Source organism: Cygnus olor, chromosome 2 (assembly GCF_009769625.2).
Source record: "Cygnus olor isolate bCygOlo1 chromosome 2, bCygOlo1.pri.v2, whole genome shotgun sequence".
NCBI lineage: Eukaryota > Metazoa > Chordata > Aves > Anseriformes > Anatidae > Cygnus > Cygnus olor.
Genome location: NC_049170.1, coordinates 139,634,049 through 139,645,796, shown reverse-complemented (window position 1 = coordinate 139,645,796; position 11,748 = coordinate 139,634,049).

The following is an 11,748-nucleotide window of genomic DNA, read 5'->3' as shown; positions in this document are numbered from 1 at the left end:
TGGTCTTCTCCCCCGTAAGTATTTATACATCTAGCTGCTCCAGACTTTGCTTAGTCAAGCTCAAAGCATGAATGTTGTTAAACAACAACTGATGTGGCTAGTCAGTCTTCCTGTAGCCATTCATGTTGTTCTTCAGCCACCAGAGGCTTCTAAAAATATTCCCATCACCGAACTGCCCACAGCCATTCATAATATCCTAGACATGCTCCTACTGGTACAATTTTGTTAGAGAAATATTTTTCATACCAGTATTAAAAAAAGCATGCTCTTAAAATAATCCAGTAAGGAAGAAATTTACCCACATTAAAAGTGTGCAAACTAATTTTTAAATACCTGCATTCCAAATTTCATCAAGAAACATTTCTTAATGGCTCAATTATTAACATTCAATCAGTTTTCAGTGGAAATTATAGTAAAACTTAGCAACAGGCACATTTTCTCATTATTATTACAAGCTTTTTCCTGTAAATGTAGCAATATATGCCATATACCAACACTAACTAGCAAATGCAAGTCATTAGCTATGTTATTTTTGGAACAAGATAAGATTTTTGAGTGATCCATAGCTCCAAGCTATCAGACGGAAACTTGGCATTATCCTCTATAAATAAACATAGTAGTTAGTAAATGATACTATAAAGTACTTAACAGAGGAATAGAAAACATTTCTGACCTGCGTGATGACAACTGGCTTGTAAAACTGCAGGAGGGGATTCTGAGGACAAGTACCTAGGAACTGCCACTGCCTAATGTGGCTGTTTTTGTAAAAATATCTGTGATTTCATTAATTAAGATCAAAGAGGTACAAAGCAGGCCTATAGGCAACCTGTAATGCTTCACTAGAAAACAAACAACAACAACAATGGAAAAAAGAATTAACAGAAATGAACTAATCAGGATATTAGCACCCTCAGACTAAACGCACAATAAGAATGAACTTCAACATGGTCTTTAAGCAACCTGTAAGTGAGAAATCTAAGCCAGGCATGCACTAATTGTAAACGCTGTCATGGAGAATACTGCAAAGGAATATTTAGCACCAGAGCTGCTACAGTATGAGTAGTTGTATGGTAGATTAAACAGATATGTTTGCTAATATTTTTATAAACATACTTATCCATGTCGTTGCTCCATTTGGCCTGACAAGGATATTTTTATGAAGACTCACAAATCTGAAAGAAATAGCACAATAATTATCCCTTTAAATCATTGCATACGAATCCAATTCTATAACACAAATTTATGTCAAAGAAGACCAACTCTCCACATAAGCATACAGTCAGCCTTGAATCGAATAACTCATTTTTGTTCATCAAAACACTTATGCATAGGGTAAACACAGATTGACTTGAGTGTGCACAAGGGTGCACCGAGCTATTTGCAGATGAAATTACTGGGCCTTTAAAATCCAGAAAGCTTAACCTAGGAGTTAGGCAAGAGGCAGCAGGGTGGCAGTGCTGCCCTTTAGGCCTGATCTTTTACCAGCTGCAGACAGTGATTGCTCTTTAGATTTGGAGATCGAAAATATGAACACATGAGATGGGCTGTGGAAGTAGCTGCTGCCATTTGAAAAAAATGGTGATGAAAGTAACATTACCCCGGGCTCAAATAGCCCCACAGTACTCATATGACCCGGAGCACGTGTGCCACACCAGGCAGCAATGGGGAGTCCCCGGATGCCAGCGCGCTCATTGGAAATCCACGCCTGCTATGCGGGAGCCTTGGCCAAAAAGCCCATTGCAGGCTGATGTCAGAAGCCATTCGAGGACTCTGTCCCATAAAGCCCTGTCATTTGCATCGTGAGTTGAGGTTTCCATTCCACGTTCCCTCACAGCGATGAATGTTTCCAAAATGAACACGGTGAAAAGATTTTTGGCTTTTCTTTCTAGTGCAATGACTCTTGACATCTCTGTGCATTTCTTTGGGAGATGCAGATTTTATTCCAATTGTGATGATTCACCCATTTTCTATCCATTTATTTGTTTTGATTTGTAGCCAACTTTTCTGCAGTGATCTCTGCAGATACATGTTCTTTGGTGTGTCGATGACAGATACGACGTAGGTTGGCAGAGATGGAATGGATTTCCCTCACTTTCTGGTGTTCTCTGTGGCCAGTTCCTCAGATACTATACGAATAAAAGCTGAAATCCAGACCTCCTGAAGACAATGGAAGTATTATCATCAGTTTAATAAGATCACCATTTTAGTCAGTTTTTTTGGTGTGTCAGTAGGATTTTTTATTCTGATGATACAGGTACTAAAATAAAGATTCTATACAATTTGCAGGGGTAAAGCCTAAAACTTTAAAACTCTTATTTTCTGAAGTCTGAGAATATCTGTAGATCAAAAGATAGAAAAGAGTAATATTGCTATACACACAGCCCAGTATCAAGTTGCACTGGATTTAAATATCTGAAAAATAACAAGTGAGTGGTGTAAGATAATGATGTCCTGTGTAACACCAGGAAACTGCAGTGTAAGAACTCAGCATGCAGCCTCTATCAGTTTGGCTGATAAGAGAGTGAGAGAATGGTTATTGTTTTCCCAAAGTTATTCAAAAAGTTTTAGATGAAAAGGGTGACTCTTGATTTTTTGTTTGTTTGTTTTCTTCTTTTTAGTCAGCCTGGAAAGTGGAGAGAAAATTAACTTGTATTACTTTGTTATTTACTTTTATTTTTCATGGAGGTGGTGACACAAGTTCTGAAGACGTTTTAGTAAAAGGTACATATCAAAGCAGATTGCATTTTAATCTTCTTGATGTTGCCTGGGAGACACAAGCTTTAAGACTGAAATTTAAATCTTTGAAAAAAGATATTTGCAAACTGGAGCAGAAATGGTATATTTGCTTCAGCCAAGCTTGGTGAAAGAGAACATGTCTCTTCCCTTGCTGTTCCCCTGCTTTAAAACTGCCTCCCTGTCTTTCAGCTTCACATCATGGACGTAAGGAAGCTAATCAATTTGAATTTTACAAAAATAAAAATGTCCTGAATTACCCCAGTTGCAATTGAAATCCCCATATCTGTATGTATGCATATAGACATTTGATTATTCCATACAGTGTGGGCAACATCTTCAGGACAAGAGCAGAAAGTCTTAAACCATCGTGCCTAAAAGCTTTGGAGAAGGACACATTCTGATGGACTTGAAATCTACATCCAAAACCTTGTTCCAAATCAAGCCAAGGGAGGTTAGGAAGAACATTTTCACACCCCGAGCGCGTGCTCCACGCGGGCAGCAGTGAGCAGTGCCTCGCTGTGTTGGGTGCAGGACAGGGCGTCCTCGAGCACCGAGATACCTGGGAGCGCACCTGGTTTGTGGAAGGGGGGCACCAGGAAGCTTGGCACTGTCACGGATCTGTGTTTCGGAGCCGAGCTGACGGGCTTGTGTCGGAGTTGCTACAGGGCTGGGTTCCTCGCTAGGGGCTGGAAGGGCTTCAGCAAACCCTGGGGCATGTGGCACATTTCAGCCACGGAGCTGCGCAGCTCTGCGGTCCACACGCTGCTGCACCAGGCTTCGTGTTGGTCCCACTCTCGAGTAACGTGAGTTCAGACAACGTGCTCTTTGGCCAGCACACCTGCATCTACAGCAGAATTTGGCCAGTGATGCCAGCAGACCTTTGCAGGGCGCATGGTACTTGAAGCAGTTACACGTTTGGTCTGGGAGCAGAACGGTTGGATGCTCTGTGACGTGTGTGAGCAGCCAGGAGTGACCTCTGTGGGCACCCCTGATGCCAGATGTCACTTCACTGCAGTTAAATGCCTGAGGCTGATGGTGAATCTTCACCAAGTGAAGTTGGGTTAGGTAATTTCAGTACCATAGAAAGGTATTTCAATGAATTATAAGTCTGTATATTCTGAAAAATGGAAGGGCTATATAGTCACAGCAGCAATAGCAACAGTGGACTGGCAACTTAGTTTGTGAGACTGTGAAGATACAAGTGACAGTAAAGTACTAACTATTATAATTTGCTGTCCAGGTCCGTAAGCACTCATTTAACTAGGCAGGACATCCCTTGCGCCTTTGTAGACGGTACCCTTGAACACAGAAGTTGCTGGTCAAAGTAGAGATAATGCATGTTACTACCTGAGTGATATTGACAGGAAAAGAGAAAAGCTGTCTCACCTCTACCTAAACTGACCTGAGGAATTTTTCTCAAAAAAATCTTCTTTTTTTTAAAAAAAAAAATAAAAAAGACAATTTGACTAACTTAGTGTATTATCTTCAATTTTCAGTTTCTTCTCATTCAAATCCTTTGGTTATAATCCCAGCCAAATATTTTCCCCATCACAGCATCGTATTAGAAAAGGTTTAGGGCATAGTTTGATAAGAAACTATTTGGCATCAGTGCCAGCTTACAAAGTCGTTGTCTCCCGTCTGTGTCCTTGACTGCTGATCCCTGCCCTGCATTACCTCCCCTTCTGGCCAGTTCTGCACTAGCACAAGCATTCTGCAGTCACACAGTGGATTGATGTGGCTGAAAAAACAACCTTTTTTGCCCCCCGGTTAATTTTCAGTTCTTTACCCTGATTTACTCAGTGGCTGTGTAAATGTGTTGCTGGGAAGAACCGAGCTGCTGTGGGAATGAGACCCAGAAGGTACAGGAGCACTGAGCTGTTAAGCTGATTCTTTCCACTGACTGCTTAATCATGTCCTCACATAAATAAAATTATGTATGTGTTTGTGGTTTATATGGTTTTGTATGGTTTTGTGCTAACTCTAACAAAATAAAAAGTGCCAAATACAAAATTCATACATCATTTGGTGGTTTTATCTTTACTTAAAACTTCTGATAGAGGGCAATGTTAGCACAACTCATTGAGCGATTCCCAGTTCTGTCCTCGTTTCTCACAGTCTATAAATGATGGCATGTCTGTCTCTTCACAGGCATGCTGCAAAGCTAATATTTCACTCTGGGTTCCTGGGATCTGAAGTCTCATTTTGCCTAGCATACCTCTGAGGCGACTACATTGACTATGTGACACTTACACATCGCTGCATATTTATTTTTAATTTGCCTAAAGGGCAGTGATTTACCTGCTGGTACATTTAGGTATTTAAGTATATTCCCCAAGTGACAGTGGAAATCTTTTGCTTGTTCTCACTGTGGCTTTTTTTAGCCAGTGGACAGATGGACTAAAGAAGTGCTAAAATCCAGGCAGTGCATTGGAAATGCTCAATATGGGCAACGGAGTAAGAATGAGCATCGTCGGTTAAAACCAGCCAAGCTGCTGCCCAAAGCACAACTAAATCTTCGTTAGATTTGATGACCTGTGGTTTCCTTTGCTCGTCTTTGTATAATTCAGGAATTCTTGGTCCTGTTCGGTAAAGAAGCAACGTGGGAGAAGATTCAGGAAAGGCTGCTCTCAGTGCGAAGTGATAGTGCAAATAGTATCTTCAGTTAAAAAATAATGAAAACTGCTGTTTTCCAGTGTTTCTTTAGCTTGGAATTGATGTTCCCAGGCATAAAAGCTGGAAGCATCAAAACTTTGAAGAGTTTTGTAACACAGTCTTACAGTCTCCAAAGATTTAGTTACCTCCTCCATCTCACCTTTGCTTTCTCGCATGACATTTGTTTTTCTGGCTTGGTTATTGTGAGGAAAGAGAATTCAGGGGGTTTGTTCACCAAAACAAAACCACAAGGCTCTATTTTTCCAATGAAATGGGCTTAGACATCAAAACAAAGCCTTGTCTTAAAAAATGGTGACTGAGTCTACGAGAAGACAATTGTTGTTTCTGGGTTTAAAGAAAGATACAGTTAAATCCTGCCACACTAAATCAGCTGCAAAACTTCTACTGGATGTGTGGGATTACACCCTTGGGATGCAATTTAAGCATTAAAAAACTGCAATCTGTGTATGTGCAACAGGTGAGCTTTAACAGCAAGGTGCAAATAAACAAATATTCCTGCTATCAAACCTGCTAACAGTCGCAAGCAATGTCGTGTTTCTTACTGCAGAATTACACTATATTGATTTTTTTCCTATGAAAAGAAGACCTGAAACACAACCAAGCTACTGATGTGCATTATCCAAAGTGAGGTAAAAAGGATTATTGTTAAGGTGAGTTACCTCATGTTCACAGCACAGTTCAGGAGTCCTGACAGGACTTTTGCTCCCGGAAAACATTACTTGTTGGAAAGATAACCCTTCCTTTAACAGAGTGAAATGACCCCACCGAAGGCACCTGAGTTCATTGGAGCACTTACTCCTCACCTAAGAGGATAAATGTTCACCCAGCAGTGGCATTTTGGATATTTTATCTTTGAATCTATTCCAAAGGGATATTCCAAGGTTCAGACAAGGAGTACATTTTATTTTCTCTCACACTTGAAAGGCAGAAACACAATAAACGTCTTCCAGTCAATTCCATCACCATCTCTTGCACCATTTTATTCTGTTTATTTTGCAGCTGATAGTATTCAAAGTCCCTCTTTTTACAGGGCTGTTCTGGGCTTGGCTTCAATGATGTACTAGATTCTTCCATGTCAAATTCCTTCGAATCACATTTATTCTGCTTGGGTAAATTAGTAACCGGATTGACTGTGTTTCAATTAAACTGTGAAAATCAGACACGAGTTTGCTCTAAAACCCCTGGTTTTGGAAAATTCAGTGTGAAACATGACCTTCTTAAGATAAGGCATGCACTGAGAACAATACAGATTTCTAGAACTGTTGACACTTGTTACGTGGATTTGAGGCAGCTGTAAGACAAGTAGGTGCTTTTTCTTGCCTAAAGCATAACTTGGATGCCAAATAATCAAATTTGGTAGATGCAGTTGTGAGTTACATGCTAGGAAATGCCTAACATGTTGCAGGTGAGAAATAAGGCGTAAAAGTTTGAATAAAAATGGATAATAATGGCATTCCTTAATACCGCTTTCACTCATAAATCTCAAAGTAATATGTATCACTGGTATATTTTTGTTTTACGGATGAGACGAATGAAGCACTGGGAGGAGAGGTGGCTTGCTCCAGTGTACCAGCAAAGCAGCATTAGAGCAAAGCTTGAACCCAGGGCTTGAACACAGACTGAGGATGGCCACACTGTCAGAGCGACTACCTTTTCCAGGTTATTTTGGAAACCAACTGTCTAAATGTTGTCTTACTAACCGTGTTTCGAGTAGAAACACATTCAGGAAGGGCATAGATGGGAGAGACGGCCTTTTCTTTGGCCATGATGGAAGGGAGAATACTACGGCTGGACAGTAACTCTGTGGAAAACATTGGTTCTTCCCACTGACCAAAAAAAAAAAAAAGGTAACTTTTTGGCAGACAGTGCTCCTGACAGTGCAGAGCACACATTGCTCACAAAAGTGCTTGGTGGATCTCTTCCCTTCCTCTCTGCAGCTAAACGAGGTCCCTACATCAGCTGCAGCAATGGTTTCTAAAAAAAAAAAACATTGTTAGAAAAGTATTTTTTTTCTTTTCTTTTGCATTGATTTGCATGTTTTATTTCTTCTTTGAGCAAGTTAATTGTTCTTGACCACTTTCTTTCCATCTGCTTTTCTTCTTCCTAGTGTGTTTTTTTTGCAGGGTACCAGGAGGAAAGTTTTAGCCTGTGTTTAATCTCCTGCATATTCAGCTTACCTAGTCCTCTACTTGCATCACTGGGACGGAGGAGTTACATGGATCTGGAGTTACATGTATGCTGCAGAGCTATGCTATGGTCTGTGCACGCAGGCAGGGTGCATGGGGGAAGTCTGGGTGTGCCTATGGTGCTCGCCTGCTTCGGATGCAGCACTCGTGCTATGGATGCACACAAGTCCAGCACAGAGGACGACCTCTGCTGAAACCCAGGTGAGAAAAGGCAGCCTTGCTGTGATCCTCTCCAGTGAAACTGAGACCTTTATAAGTGCTACTGTAACACAGCAAGAGAGCTTGGGGACTTTGTGCCTTTCATCCGAGGGCTTTACACACAGTTAAGCTTTACCTGTTTAACATAACAGTCCTTTTTATAGACATGTTAGAGAGATGTAACACAAGGCCTTGTCTAAACTACTTTAGTGGCAAAAATCTCACTGTTAAAACCTCACATTTTAAATCTGATCTAGTTAAGGTGAGGCAGTTTTTCTATTACAGGCACGCCTCAGGGCATGGAGAGACTAACGTTGCGATTCCGGATGTGTGGAGCATCCACAGCTCCTGTTAATTTCATTTGGGAATCTGAATGCTTAACATTCATGAAAATCTGGCCCTCAGCAATGGGGCCAGCCGTGGCTGGTCATGCGCACGGCTGTAAGCATAGACACTGCCCCGGGGTCCTGCTCTGCTCTGCGCTGCCCTGCCCAGGGGTGCGTGGGCTTTAGGAGATGCCCTTGGATCCAGGGCTGGCACCTGGCAGGAAGAGCAGGGCGTGTTTCAGGGTTTCATGGCTCTGAACCATGGTATTGGTGCTAATGTGCAAACCGCAGCAGTGTCAGCTCCAAAATATTCAAAATAAGTAATTAAAAGAAATAATCTTGTGATTGCATTTTAGAGATACTTGCTCCTTTCTGATGGCACACCTTTGAGGTTTTCTCTACAGCCCTTGATTCCTCCTTTACTAAACAAGCAGATCTCTCTTTGCAGCACATCAGCAGTAAAATACACGTACTATCACAAGCTCTCACAGTAACTTACCCAGTGTTGCAACACTGCAGCTGGCATACTACGTTTGCACAGAGACCTTTCGCCTCTGCAGCTCACACAACCCATTGGTCTTAACGTCGCACTTCTGAGCGTCTGAGCTGCTGAATGAATCCAGACTTGGTGATCTGGTGAGAGCTGGTGTTTGCGGGGAAAGCGGGGGATCTGAGTAGTACTTGGCAAGTCCTTTGCCGAGTTAGTGATGTGCACATGGATATTTCTGCTTATGGGATTATTTTTTAAATTTGTCTTCTTAATCCTCAGGGTAGGTAATTTTTACAGAAAGATCATATATGTCTAAATTCAGGTCTTAAAAGTGTTCCTTTGTGGAAAGGGAGTGTGCAGGGCTAATTCTGAAGGAGAGTTACCATCTCTCTACGACCATAACATGCCTGTAATCTACAAGATTTAACTGTTTTCAATGGTCATGAACAAGCACCCCCAGTGAGCCTCCCCCCTGTACAGGGCAGTTCATGCACCAGGTTGACATTTGGGGGATTTTCTCCTTCAAGTTATTCATGAACTTATAGAAGAAGTAAAATACACGAGTGAGTGAGAAACTGCTGAAAAGGAGTGAGCTGTCACTAGGGCTATAACTATTGCAAAGTCGCATCATTTTTTAAGGTGGCACACATATATGTGTCGCATCAGCTGTTTTGCTGGATTAGCTGCATGGCTCACAGAGCCCTATGTCCTTTCCCTGACAGTAGTCAGCAGAGGAAGGGCCAAGAAATGTCCTAATCCCGATTAGCTAAGGATTGGTGTAAACCCTGACTGCTTGCAGAATTTCAAACTGTTGCAACTCTGCGTGCTCCTGTGAATATTCATGCCCTTGCTGACTCTTACAAAGATTTTCCTGTAAGTTACAGCAGTCGTGAGTCCCACAACGAAACTGCCCATCATAGAAACAGCTGGACTTCACATCACATCCAAACGTGTCACATTTTTATTTCTTCAACTGTCCGTTTGTCCTTGCATCATTGGAGAGGATGGAAATCCATAATTTACCTTTTCTGTATTGTCATTGTTCAATGCGTTTCTGTTACTTGTATTTTTGTGTTTAAGGAGACTTTTCTATCTTCAGGCTTGCTCACACTGGAAAGAAACAGAATCACGGAATCACAGAATCATACAATCACAGTCTTCAGTGTTGGTCTGAGGTGTGCAAGGAAGGCTGGGAACAACCCAAAACGAGGGGCAGGGTGCTGAGAGATTACTTGCTTGCAATTTTACAGATTATGGCCAATATCGAAGATTAATTTTAAGTGATCAGGGAAGGAGAGGGGAAGAAGTAGGCCAGCTGGGCCAGCTGTGTCAAAGAGCTGCGAGGGAGCAGAAAGGAGAAGGTGGGATGGGAGGAGGTTTGGTATCTCTGCAGCCACTGTGCAGCCCCAAACTCTGTGGCATTCCGATTCAAAGAGAATTGGGTCGTACGGGCAAGTGTGGAAGGAAGCTGGGTGTCTTTCCTTAGCTTTTCAAGCAGTTGCGTGTCCCAGGTGGGACTCTCTGCAGGAGTGTCAGTTTGTTTTTTTCTTTTTAATTCTATTCTATTCTATTCTATTCTATTCTATTCTATTCTATTCTATTCTATTCTATTCTATTCTAGCTTCATTTCCAGATTAGCTGGACATTTTTAGCCGAGAGCGATGTGGGAACCATTTATTCTGCGAGGACTTTCCCCTTAAAGGCAAGCTTGCAGCACTAAAGGTCTCACAGGCTGTGCGGAGGGCTGGCAGCAGTTTCTGAGCAACAGCCAACAATATGTTCTTGCAGCAGCGTTTCCACACTGATGGCACTACAACAGAGGCAGCCCCGCTACAGGCGGAGGCAGTGAAACCACGTTTTGGCAGAGCCCGGAATTCCGACCGCATAGATGCAAGGGTAGCTGTCCTTTTTGCCGTTTTATTCTTCTTTGCCCAAGGCAGTGATGAGGATTATGTTCATATGGCGAGTAAAAACAGCCTTAATAAACATATCCTAGGTCTTTATCCTCTCACTTTTATCTCGCCCCAGAATTATCCGCATCGCTTTGAAGTGCCTCTCTGAAGCCAAGAGGAGACCGCTGTGGCGCTGGGTGCTGGGAAGGCAACTCTTTGGTAGTTGCAAGTTCTGCGGAGGGGAGGAGAAGAGAAACCCCCGATGTTGCTGCTTCTTCAGCCCTGCTTCAGCTGGTGGGGGGAGAGAACGAATGCCGTGGATTTCGCACCCTTTGCAGCTGGGGCCGAGAAGGGGTTTCAGATGACTTGTGCAAAGGGCCTACAGTTTCAGGGTAGCACATGCCAGGAAGGACATTCTCTTCTACCTAGCTAATTCCAAAAATATAATCTGCAGCCGCTGGCTGATCCGAGGGAGCCTCACGCGTGTACAGTGCTCGGCTGTCGGTTGACCTAGTTGTGAGTGCAGGGAGTCGTACACAATAACCGGCCTGTCAAGTGACGGCAGATTTCTCTACCCAAACAAGCAAACAAGAAATTAAAGAAAAGCTCCAGCCGCGCCGATAAGCTCGTAGGGGCACACGGGGCTTGTTTGTTTGGTGTGGGGCTTGTTCTGTCCTCTCCTTGAACCCAGCGAGATGGGTGGGAAGCTGCAGCGAGCTGCAGCGCAGAGCTTCCAAGACGCGGTGTCTGAGCATCCGTCCTGCCCTGCATCCTCCCGTGCTCAGGGAAGTCCCCTCTGTCGTGCTCGTGTCTTCCTGTGAGAGAGAAAAGGAAAGGCTGACGCCCTCTCTGTTGTATCACCCCAGTCACAGACACCAAAATGTACCAGTGAGATGAGCCACGGCGCTGGCGGTCCCGTGCCTGCCTGCTGGTGATTTCCTTATCACCGAACATCAAAGGCCCTTTGGGGAGCACTAATGGGACCTGATTTTGGAGGAAAAGCGTGTGGCATTTCTGATCAGTGGCTCTCTTAGGAGTGCACAGCCCCTAAAGGATCAGCTATAAACTTACAGGTGCTGCTCTAAATCCTTTTCACTTCCGAAAGCACGCAGACACAAGAATTGTCCTGTGCTAGCAAATACAACTTCTGCTGCTCCCGTGTGTTTGGGGGCCAAACTCAGGGTGGTGCTGGGGGTGCTACTGCTCCTCAGAGTGGGGCTTGCTGCTATGGGACAGCCTTGCTGGTA